This window comes from Capra hircus (genome assembly GCF_001704415.2).
Source record: "Capra hircus breed San Clemente chromosome X unlocalized genomic scaffold, ASM170441v1, whole genome shotgun sequence".
Taxonomy (NCBI): Eukaryota; Metazoa; Chordata; class Mammalia; order Artiodactyla; family Bovidae; genus Capra; species Capra hircus.
In genome coordinates this window covers 10,579,309-10,591,615 of record NW_017189517.1, presented here as the reverse complement: position 1 = coordinate 10,591,615, position 12,307 = coordinate 10,579,309, and positions in this window count along the sequence as shown.

Here is a 12,307-nt window from a genome sequence, read left to right as displayed (position 1 = left end):
TCTATGCAGCTGGGCTGAAAAATTCAGTAACATAGAAGAAATCTTAAGAGTCAGCTGGACATCCAAGCCCTTGAAAAGAAAATCCTCCAGAATTTTCAAAGTGTTGGGATAGATGGGGGGAAAGAAAGGAAAAGAGCAGATTATCTCTGAGGCCAAGTAAATAGAATATCTTTCCCTGCTCTCAGGAAAAACACATTCCCTTGACATTGCTTTTCTTTAGTTTTTAGATATTAGTGTCGAGGACAGATCACGGAATGTGAGAGCTGAGAAGGAACATCAAGGCCACTACATTGAGTCCTCTTAGTTTCCCCTGAGGCTCAGAGAGGCTTGCTAATGCAAGTTCCCATAGCTGACGGAACTCAGGTCTCCCAGCACCCTATCTAATGAACTTTCCTCTGCACACCCGTGAAAGGCTGTCCACACAATCTTTTAGAAGAAGGAAAAAAAAAGTGAGAACTGCTGACCCAGTGCTAGGAACCACTATGTAATCCAGCTGGAATTTGACCTATATCCTCCCAATGAAACTGAAACGGACATGGGAGGGAAACAGATGGAGATCCCGCTAAGTTATGAAAGACACACTTAAAGGATGTTGAACAACGGTTATTTTTGTGAAGGAACCAGTGAGCTGGCTCCTACCTGCTGCTCCACATAATTCTCACTACATTCTCACAGGAACCCTATTCAGCAACAGCAAAACCAGGCAAACATTTGGGCTCAAGCCGATCTCTTGATCTCTACTCTTCTCCCCCACCCTCACCCCGCCTCACAGAAGCATGATTTGAATTCAGGATAATCTGACTCTAGATTTCTCTCGAGTTTTCCAGAGGTGTTAGGAGCCAGAATAGGAGAGAGCCACCCAAAACAGTGCCTGGTGGTCTATGCTGAGGCTTAAGGAGTTGGCCAAGAATGCATGCTAAGTCGCTTCACTTGTGTCCGACTCTTTGCGACCCCATGGACAGTAGCCCACCAGGCGCCTCTGTCCATGGGATTCTCCAGGCAAGAATACTGGAGTGGATTGCCATGCCCTTCTCCAGGGGATCTTCCTGACCCAGGGATTGAACCCAGGTCTCTTATGTCTCCTGCATTGGCAGCAGGTTCTTTACCACTGAGCCACCTGGGAATCCCAAAAGAGTGGCCATATCCAGCTGTTACTTGAATCTGGAGGTGGGGATGGAGGAGATGATCAAGTACCAGCCAAGCCAGAGAGGCTTCATGGAATAAGCGGCTTTTAAAACCAGGCTTTATAAATGGTGACTATTTATTGGATAGTAAATTCATATATGTGTTACCCTCAGAACCCTGTGCAGTGTTCTGTGGAGGGTTTGTGTTCAATATGTTTTTGTTGTTGTCAATATTATTATGCCTGGAGATAATTAATTCAACTGAAACATACCCAGGAGGAATTATTCAGTCTTCTGGATCTACCCAGTTCTTTTCTTTCTTTGGGAGGAGGAGCCTGGATGCCAAATTCTGGTTCCTTCTGGATGTGCCTACCCTGGGAAACTGCTGAAGAGGCTGACTTCAGAAAGAAAATGTGAGAAATAAAGCACTGATTTCAATTTCAGTTCTGTAGAAATATTTGGGCAGCCTGCTTGATGGTGTTTTTATGATTAAAAATGACCCCATGTGTGCACTTAACAGGAACGTGGGCCACAGCAGGCCTGGCATATGCTTTTTCCCATCTCCATATGTTTCATTTATATCTTAATCCTCAGCCTGCTGGGAAAGAACTGGGTAACATGGCACTTTGAGGACCGCTTTCAGTTGGTCTCATGCGATTTTCATAGCCTATGGTATTCACACATCCTCCACTGTGAGTTGGAATCTGGCCCCAGGCCTGTGGCATCGCCATAGGGCTGACTGCAGGGGAAAGAAAATTCTAAATGTGATAGGATTTTGTTCACATGTGAGTCAGGGATGTGTTTGCTCTGTTTAAAGAAGGGGAAATGATATTTGAAGCAAATTCGTTCAGGGAGAAATGCTGCCATTATATATAAACATTCGAAATTTTGTGACTGACTGGCTGGCTACCTTGTGAAGTCCCCAAACTTGCCTTTTGCCCACTGTCACCTGGTCGTTCATCAGTAGAGAATCTGCCTACAATGCAGGATTCCCAGGGAGATGCGAGTTCGATCCCTAGGTTGGGAAGATCCCTTGAAAAAGGCATGGTAACCCACTCCAGTATTCTTGCCTGGAGATTCCAATGGACAGAGGAGACTGGAGGGCTACAGTCCATGGGGTTGCAAAGAGTTGGACACAACTGAAGCAACTTAACATGCATGCACGTCTGGTAAAAAGAGCATGGACTTTGGAGCTCAAAATGTCTGGGCTTGCTTCCCAGTCCTGCCATGTAAAGACTCTTTGATCCTGCACTTAGGTTTCCTCATCTGTAAAATGAGGATGATAACAATTGCTTAAAACTGTTTTATAAATCTTGAAATCACTTGATGTAAAGCATCAGATGTTCAGTATATAGTATGAAGTAGATGTAAAGTAGTTAGTAATAATAATAGCTAATATTAGTAATAATAACAATAGCTATAATAGTAATAACAATAGCTAATATTTCAGAGGCATGCATTATGTGCCAAGCTTTGAGTTACGCACTTTTTTCCCACGTTGGCCCACTTAGTTTGACAATAATTCTATGAGGTCAGAAGAATTATCCCCTAAAATGCCTAATACTATTAATCATGACGATATACAGTACAGCTCAGATCGGAATAATCTCACGCTTTCTAATCCTGCTTTTTCTCCCTCATCTGCCCTCACACCTCCCCATCCTCCTCCGCACTGAGTTTTCATTTGAGTCCAGCACGCTGGAGTTGTCTCACCAGGTAAGAGACAAGGGAATGAACACAGGAGGCCAAGAGCACAAGTATTTTGCAATCCAAATGCTGGAAGAAGGCTTAGCAGTCAGAGATAAGAGATCAAATTTTCATGCAAAGAATACTAATTGTGTGGAACTATCTAACAAAGGGGCTTGTTTGCGGGGGAGGGGGCGGGGAACAAACATGAGAGTCATTCAGAAATCTCCTTTTAAATCAGAATACTGGAGCTTCACAGAAGGCCGGGACTCTTTGTGTTCTTGCTACCACCCTCCTTCCGCCTCTGCTTCCCTCAGCTGTTGAGGGGGGCGGGGAAGCGGGGTCAAGGTAGGGCCTTTTCCCTTCAGGTGGCAAGAATCCAGCCGTCCCCTCCCCCAAGCCCCTCTTCCGGTGGGGAAGGCACGAACACATAGATGGCTGTCACTAGGATGCTTGCAGTCCCCTCTTAACAAACGGAAAAGGCCTGGTTGGAAGTTAGCAGTTGCAAGAAGAGAGGATCTCCCCTGAGGGTAGTCTAAAGCTAAAGCAGCCTCTGATGAGAATCCGCCTCGGAAGCTCATACTCAGCCTCAGCGGTTTATAGCAAAGAGGGAAGCACATTGGCCTTGAAGGTCTACAAGGGGTTAACCCAGTCACGTGGCTAAACATACCGCCCGGTTCACCTCCGCTGGCCCGGCAGACACCCGCGGGAAGTGCTGCCTCCGGCGTGAGAGGCTTATTTAAATGCTAACTGAAGACAAAGCAGAATCTATTTTCCCTTTGGCCTCCAGGAAGCCACAGCAGAGAATTTCAACATTTTTCACTAACACTGTCTGAGCCTGGTCCCAAATTCTTTCTGACTACGTCTCCCCCTCCCTGCCACTTCTGCCAAATTTCTGGGTGTGTGTGGTCGAAAAGAAGCACAGTCAGCCGGGTCCCCAGAATTCATGGAAATATGACAGAGAGTAATGTAACATTTTGTATTATGTCTAGTTTTAAAATAAAAAAGTCCTGTTTTTCTCCAGTGACATTTTACATCACACTCCAAGACAATCTGTTGTGAAGGGACAATTTGGGGAAAGGCCAAAGATGGAAAACTCAAACTGGGACTCTTTGGATACCTCGAAGACACTCAATTTCTGGAACTTAGAGATTTAAAATTTAGTTAGCTGTCCTCTCCCATCTTAAAAGGAAGCCACTTGGAGAGACTGACTTGTCCAAGGTCACACAGCTAGTAAACGGCAGAGCTCTATATGGTAAAGTTTTCAAGCTGCTGTTATACACAATCCAAATTATCACCACAGCAGGGGGCATTTTTGTGTGTTGAAATTGACAAGCTGATGAGCTGTCAGGAGGATTAAAATAACATCTGCAAATTGGCATGCACAGTTGCTAAGGCAAATGAAATTAAAAGGTTCTATGCATTACACATTTTCTTTCCTTGATATTTATGTCCACATACATTTTGAGTTTACAGAGTTGTAATGTTTGTGTCTATATCACATCTTGATCTCTTTTTTTCACTTAACACAGACCCCATACTTACCATTTTAATGCTTAAAGAACATTCCATCTGGTCCATACTCTACTTTTTTTTTTTTTTTACATGCTACCATTATTGAACGTTTGGGTGGTTTCTAGCGTTTCCCCATTATATATAGCGAGTCTTGGAACAACCTTGTACAGCTTGCCACCCTCCCACCCACCGTGGTCCTTTTTAGCTGGTTTCTTTGGAAAATGTTCTCAAAAACGGAATGAGGCATATAAAGAGCTTTCAAAGCAGATTGCTCTCTAGAGAAATAGCACCAGTTTACTGTGTTTGTGTGTCATCAATGATGGCACACTATGGCAGTCAGAAAAAAAAAAGTGGTTTAACTCTTCTGTCTGGGCATAGAAAAGGAACTTGGGAGTTCTTGGCTGAAACTTCCTAGCCTGGCCTTGCATACTCCACCCTTCAGCCCTTGGCAGTGTTATTGCTTTTCTGGCCTTTTCCTAACTTCCTGCTTCTGCACAGAGTCTTGGAGCAGAAGTGAGCATGCTAATACAGAAGAGGATGAACAGTTCTGTATCAATAAGTGGCAAAAATCTAAGAAAAGCAACATACAGAAGTTGACTGCCTCAAGTGCTTCACCAAATGAAATGTTGGTGATTCACTTGTAAATTTCCATCTCCGACAAAAAGGTAATTTTGGTTTCAAAGATTAGTTGGTAAGAAAAGCCTGCCATTTCAGAGAAAAATCCCACTGTGGATCTATGTATGCATGTGTTTGATTTGACCATTTGGCCCAGTGGACTTGAGATATCTGTTCTGACTTGTGTCACAAATTATCAATGATTTAACAATAACAGTTTACATATTTTGAGTGCTGAAGACCTTGGCTTCCATGCATCATCTCATTTAGTCATCATAACTACCGCAGTCATCCTCCTTTTCTGGATGAGGAAACTGAGGCTTAGAAAGATTAGCTTTCCCACAGTCACACACCTAGGAAGCGCAAGAGCTGTGATAAGAACTCAGGTCTGATTCTAAGGTCTTTTTGTGCTTGATCTCATCCTGCCTCTTATACTCTCATTTATGAGATGGGGACATACCTGCCATACTTACTCCAGTGTTGTTTCAAGGATCAAATGAGAGAAAAACCCCAAAGTGCTTTGCAAAGAGTAAACAAAACATTGTATAGATGTATAGGCATTTTATGAATGTGAGGTGTGGTCATCACTTGGATTTAATTCAGCTACTGTGGACTAGATCTGATAGATAGATAGAGTGCCTGATGAACTATGGAATGAGGTTCCTGACATTGTAAAGGAGACAGGGATCAAGACCATCCCCATAGAAAAGAAATGCAAAAAAGCAAAATGGCTGTCTGGGGAGGCCTTACAAATAGCTGTGAAAAGAAGAGAAGCTAAAAGCAAAGGAGAAAAGGAAAGATATAAGCATCTGAATGCAGAGTTCCAAAGAACAGCAAGAAGAGATAAGAAAGCCTTCCTCAGCAATCAATGCAAAGAAATAGAGGAAAACAACAGAATGGGAAAGACTAGAAATCTGTTCAAGAAAATTAGAGATACCAAGGGAACATTTCACGCAAAGATGGGCTCGATAAAGGACAGAAATGGTATGGACCTAACAGAAGCAGAGATATTAAGAAGAGGTGGCAAGAATACACAGAAGAACTATACAAAAAGATCTTCATGACCCAGATAATCACGATGGTATGATCACTCACCTAGAGCCAGACATCCTGGAATGTGAAGTCAAGTGGGCCTTAGAAAGCATCACTACAAACAAAGCTAGTGGAGGTGATGGAATTCCAGTGGAGCTGTTTCAAATCCTGAAAGATGATGCTGTGAAAGTGCTGCACTCAATATGCCAGCACATTTGGAACACTCAGCAGTGGCCACAGGACTGGAAAAGGTCAGTTTTCATTCCAGTCCCAAAAAAAGGCAATGCCAAAGAATGCTCAAACTACCGCACAATTGCACTCATCTCACACGCTAGTAAAGTAATGCTCAAAATTCTCCAAGCTAGGCTTCAGCAATACGTGAACCGTGAACTCCCTGATGTTCAAGCTGGTTTTAGAAAAGGCAGAGGAACCAGAGATCAAATTGCCAACATCTGCTGGATCATCGAAAAAGGAAGAGAGTTCCAGAAAAACATCTCTTTCTGCTTTATTGACTATGCCAAAGCCTTTGACTGTGTGGCTCACAATAAACTGTGGAAAATTCTTCAAGAGATGGGAATACCAGACCACCTGACCTGCCTCTTGAGAAACCTGTATGCAGGTCAGGAAGCAACTGGACATGGAACAACAGACTGGTTCTAAAGAGGAAAAGGAGCATGTCAAGGCTGTATATTGTCACCCTGCTTATTTAACTTCTATGCAGAGTACATCATGAGAAACTGCTAGGCTGGAAGAAGCACAAGCAGGAATCAAGATTGCTGGGAGAAATATCAATAACCTCAGATATGCAGAGGACACCACCCTTATGGCAGAAAGTGAAGAGGAACTAAAAAGCCTCTTGATGAAAGTGAAAGAGGAGAGTGAAAAAGTTGGCTTAAAGCTCAACATTCAGAAAGCGAAGATTATGGCATCTGGTCCCATCACTTCACTTAATGGGAAATAGATGTGAAAATAGTGGAAACGGTGTCAGACTTTATTTTGGGGGGCTCCAAAATCACTGCAGATGGTGACTGCAGCCATGAAATTAAAAGACGTTTACTCCTTGGAAGGAAAGTTATGACCAACCTAGATAGCATATTCAAAAGGAGAGATGTTACGTTGCCAACAAAGGCCCGTCTAGTCAAGGCTATGGTTTTTCCAGTGGTCATGTATGGATGTGAGAGTTGGACTGTGAAGAAAGCTGAGGCCAAAGAATTGATGCTTTTGAAGTGTGGTGTTGGAGAAGACTCTTGAGAGTCCCTTGGACTGCAGGGAGATCCAACTAGTCCATTCTAAAGGAGATCAGCCCTGGGTGTTCTTTGGAAGGAATGATGCTAAAGCTGAAACTCCAGTACTTTGGCCACCTCATGTGAAGAGTTGACTCATTGGAAAAAACTCTGATGCTGGGAGTGATTGGGGGCGGGAGGGAAAGGGGATGACGGAGGATGAGATGGCTGGATGGCATCACCAACTCGATGGACGTGGGTTTGAGTGAACTCCGGGAGATGGTGATGGACAGGGAGGCCTGGCGTGCTGTGATTTATGGGGTCACAAAGAGTCAGACATGACTGAGAGACTGAACTGAACTGAACTGAACTGTGATGCTCTAGGCTTCCCTGGTGGCTCAGACAGTAAACCATCTGCCTGCAATGCGGGATAGCCTGGTTCGATCCCTGGGTTGGGAAGATCCTCTGGAGAAGGAAATGGCAACCCACTCCAGTACTCTTGCCTGTAAAATCCCATGGACAGAGGAGCCTGGTAGGTTACAGTCCATGGGGTTGCAGAGTCAGACACAACTGAGCGACTTCACTTGGTCATGGTGATGCTCTAGGATTCTAACCTGGCGCAGCTCTAGGCTTTTGGGAGAAACTCAGTCGTTTCTATTTTAAGAACAATTTCTGGGAAATGGGTCCTTGATTTCAGTTACACTGTGATATTTGCAAATGCAGTGCTCGCCATTGATAGAACTATCAGGAGAAAGACTTACCGCTGCCAGTGCCATCGCTCCCGATTATGGAGTGATCCATGTTTCAAAAGTAGTTTGGTGGACTAGATGAGGTTGTGGTCCTCACCTGGTTCAGGTTTTATTGGCATGGATGAATCATGAAGCTGGTGAGTAAGTGAAGGAGTGGCTGTGTCCCTGAGGGAGAAACCAGGAGTTAGGCACAGTTCACCTTAATACCTGAGCCAGAGACCAACCATTGAGAGAATATTAGCCCTCAAAGAGGCCTTAGATAGCTTCTCACCGACACTGATCCCTTCCATTTCTTATTTCCTGAATTGAGTTTTATTGTTTTTGTTTAAAAGGTATGCACTGTCCCTATGGAAAAGATAAGGAACATTGTGTAAGTCATATATTGTATTAGACCTCTGATGGGAAATTAATGGAACAAGATATACCTGGCTTGTGACACACGCTGTGTGACACACTTGCCTGTCTGTGACATGCTTCCTGAGTATGCTGTGCCTCTGGTTTCTTACATACAGGGTCTCTAATTGTAATAAAACTCTATGAAGTAGATACTATTATTATGCCCATATTACAGATGAAGAGCTCAATCTGCCCCAGGATACATAGCTTCTAAATGAAACTAACAGCATATTGACCTCCCAAAAGAAGGAAAGAAGACCTGGGGACTGAGACTCAGGAGACTTGAGTTCTAGTTCTTGAGATGCCACTACCTACCTTGGGTGACTCACCCAAGTTCCCTCTAGTTCTGTTCCATCCTCTACAAATTAAAAGATCCTACTCGCTGTGCTTTGGTTCTTTTCGACCTTTACATTTTTGTGTTTTTTAGAATTCTGTGCCATTATTGCATTATTAACTTATAATTGAAATGAAATCGATCGATTTAGTTGCTCAGAAAAGTAGAACTATAAATACTAAGTATCAAGGTCCCAGATCCAACGTATAGATAAGAGTGAGCATGGTAGAAATGACAACAGAAAAGACACTATTTGGCAAGGCTGATGTTTGATGCCATCTAGTGGGGAAAAGGAGCATGGCTTCCAGGGCAAGGCCCTCTCCTGTGCTAACATAGGGGAAGCCAGCAGAAATCATCCAATTGACCAGTAACATGGGATTTCACAGATATGTTAAATCTTACGAAAGGTTTCTAAAAGTCAATTACTTTTCCTTTTGACCAAATTGATATTGGGAGGAAGATTGCTTTTCTGGGCATTATTATTAATTAGAGTGTGATATTGGGTGTATGCTGGGTCCTTTCCCATGGGCCTGTCTCTCTCTCATCGAGTTGGAATCCCCAGAACCCTATAGAAGGTCTGAGAGGAATCCTCAGAGAAATTTTTGAGGTAACCCATTTTATTGGACAGAAAATATTTTGATCAAGGCACACAGGTAGTTGACATAAGCAGGGTGGACATCAAGAACTGGTCCCAGAACTCTAAGAATTGATTCTGATAAAACCCAGTCTCAGGAATTAAAAGAAGCGCTTGCATCCTTGGAAGGAAAATTATGACCCAACGCTAGATGAGCATACTTAAAAAGCAAGAGACATTACTTGGGCCAATAAAAGGTCGGCGTCTAGGTCAAGGCTATGGTTTTTTCCAGTAAGTCATGTACTGATGTGAGAGTTTGGACTATAAAGAAGCTGAAGCAGCCGAAGAACTGATGCTTTTGAACTGTGGTGTTTGGAGAAGACTCTGTTGAGAGTCCCTTGGGACTGCCAAAGAGATCAACACAGTTTCATCCTAAAGGAAATGCAGTCCTGAATATTACATTGGAAGGACTGATGGCTGAAGCTGAAGTTCCAATACTTTGGCCAACCTGATGGCGAAGAGCTGTGACTCATTTTGAAAAGACCCTGATGCTGGAAAAGATTGAAGGGGAGGAGAAAGGGTACGACAGAGGATGAATGGTTGGTGGCTCACCGACTCAATGGACAGGAGTTTGAAAAACTCCGGGAGTAGTTGGGGCGAGGACAGGGAGGCCTGTGTGCTGCGATTCATGGGTCACAAAGAGTCGGACATGACTGAGCGACTGAAACTGAAAATCCACCCTAATAGGCAAGATTAGATTTATTTGTAAAATCAGCTATTCAGAGGTGAGAAGAAGGTGGCAAGAATACACAGAGAACTACAAAAAGAGCTTCATGACCAAGATAATCCACGATGGTGTGATCACTCACCTAGAGCCAGACATCCTGGAATGTGAAGTCAAGTGGGCCTTTAGAAAGCATCACTACAAACAAAGCTAGTGGAGGTGATGGAATTCCAGTTGGAGCTATTTCAAATCCTGAAAGATGATGCTGTGAAAGTGCTGCACTCAATATGCCAGCACATTTGGAAAACTCAGCAGTGGCCCACAGGACTGGAAAAGGTCAGTTTTCATTCCAATCCCAAAGAAAGGCAATTCCAAAAGAATGCTCAAACTACCGCACAATTGCACTCATCTCACACGCTAGTAAAGTAATGCTCAAAATTCTCGCAAGCCAGGCTTCAGCAATATGTGAACCGTGAACTTCCAGATGTTCAAGCTGGTTTTAGAAAAGGCAGAGGAACCAGAGATCAAATTGCCAACATCTGCTGGATCATCGAAAAAGGAAGAGAGTTCCAGAAAAACATCTACTTTCTGCTTTATTGACTATGCCAAAGCCTTTGACTGTGTGGCTCACAATAAACTGTGGAAAATTCTTCAAGAGATGGGAATACTAGACCACCTGACGCTGCCTCTTGAGAAACCTATATGCAGGTCAGGAAGCAAATAGATCTGGACATGGACAACAGACTGGTTCAAAAGGAAAAGGAGGGGTCAAGGCTGTATATTGTCACCCTGCTTATTTAACTTCTATGCAGAGTACATCATGAGGAACGCTGGGCCTGGAAGAAGCACAAGCTGGAATCAAGATTGCTGGAGAAATATCAATAACCTCAGATATGCAGAGGACACCAACCCTTATGGCAGAAAGTGAAGAGGAACTAAAAAGCCTCTTGATGAAAAGTGAAAAAAGTTGGCTTAAAGGCTCAACATTCAGAAAAGAAGATATGGCATCTGTCCATCACTTTCACTTAATGGGAAATAGAATGTGGAAACAGTGGGAACGTGTCAGACTTTATTTTGGGGCTCCAAAATCACTGCAGATGGTGACAGCGCATGAAATTAAAAGACGTTTACTCCTTGGAAGGAAAGTTATGACCAACCTAGATAACATATTCAGAAAGGATGAATTACTGTTGCGCAACAAAGCCTCGTAGTCAAGGCTATGGTTTTTCTAGTTGGTCATGTATGGATGTGAGAGTTGGAACTGTGGAAAGAAGCTGAGGCCAAGAATTGATGCTTTTGATTGTTGGTGTTGGAGAAGACTCTTGGAGAGTCCCTTGGACTGCAGGAGGTCCACAGTCCATTCTAAAAGGAGAATCATGCCCTGCGTGTTCTTTGCGAATGGAATGATGCTAAAGCTGAAACTCCAGTACTTTGGCCACTCATGTGAAGAGTGTATGACTCATTAAAAGACTGTGATGCTGGGAGAGCAATTGGGGCAGGAAGAGAAGGGGACAACAGGAGGATGAGATGGTCTGGATGGCATCACAACTCAAATGCGACAGTGAGTTTGAGGTAACTCCGGAGAGTATGGTGATGGACAGGGAGGCCTGGCGTGTCTGTGATTGATGGGGTCGGCACAAGAGAGTCGACATGAACTGAGAGACTGAATCTGTGAAACTGAATAAGCTGAATCAAGCGATATTTGCATATTAAAGAAAGCCTGCCCAGTTTCTGTGCTGGGAAGAATGGGTGTCTCAACAAAAACTAGAGGCGAAACCCTGAGGGGAGCTTAGCACTAGAAGGCGGCTCTTACTGGGCAGGGAGAGAAGGAAGGCTGTCTGCCCTAGGGATCCTGTCAGGATCTCAATCCCTTCCCGGAGAGGCAGTCCCGATCGCTTGGGGAGCGACCATAGCTCCCAGTGGACTATGGGGTGTAATCTTACCTTTTCCGAGCTCACTTGGCAGGAAAGAATATCAGAAGTGAGCATGAAAGCAAAAGTGTATTGCTGGATAAATTGCTTCGGCCCCGCGCGGTAAACCAGAACTAGAATGTACTTTTAAAAAAGTCGGTTTGCAACAAACTACAGCCCCTAATTCTAGTGGCCCGCATACTCATGTAATGTATACTCTGCAGCAGTCAACGCACCTTTAGATCATCGATCGATGACAGGACGATGGATAGGTCTGACATTCATCAAGTGTATCCATGGGAGTCAGGGCCTTTGCCTTTATTGTATCATTTAGATCGTGGCAAAATGTCCCGCATAAGAGGTGTCTAGTTTGGGATCCTCGATTTCACCACAGAGTAAGCTGACGGTCTCAGAGAGCAGTTTCC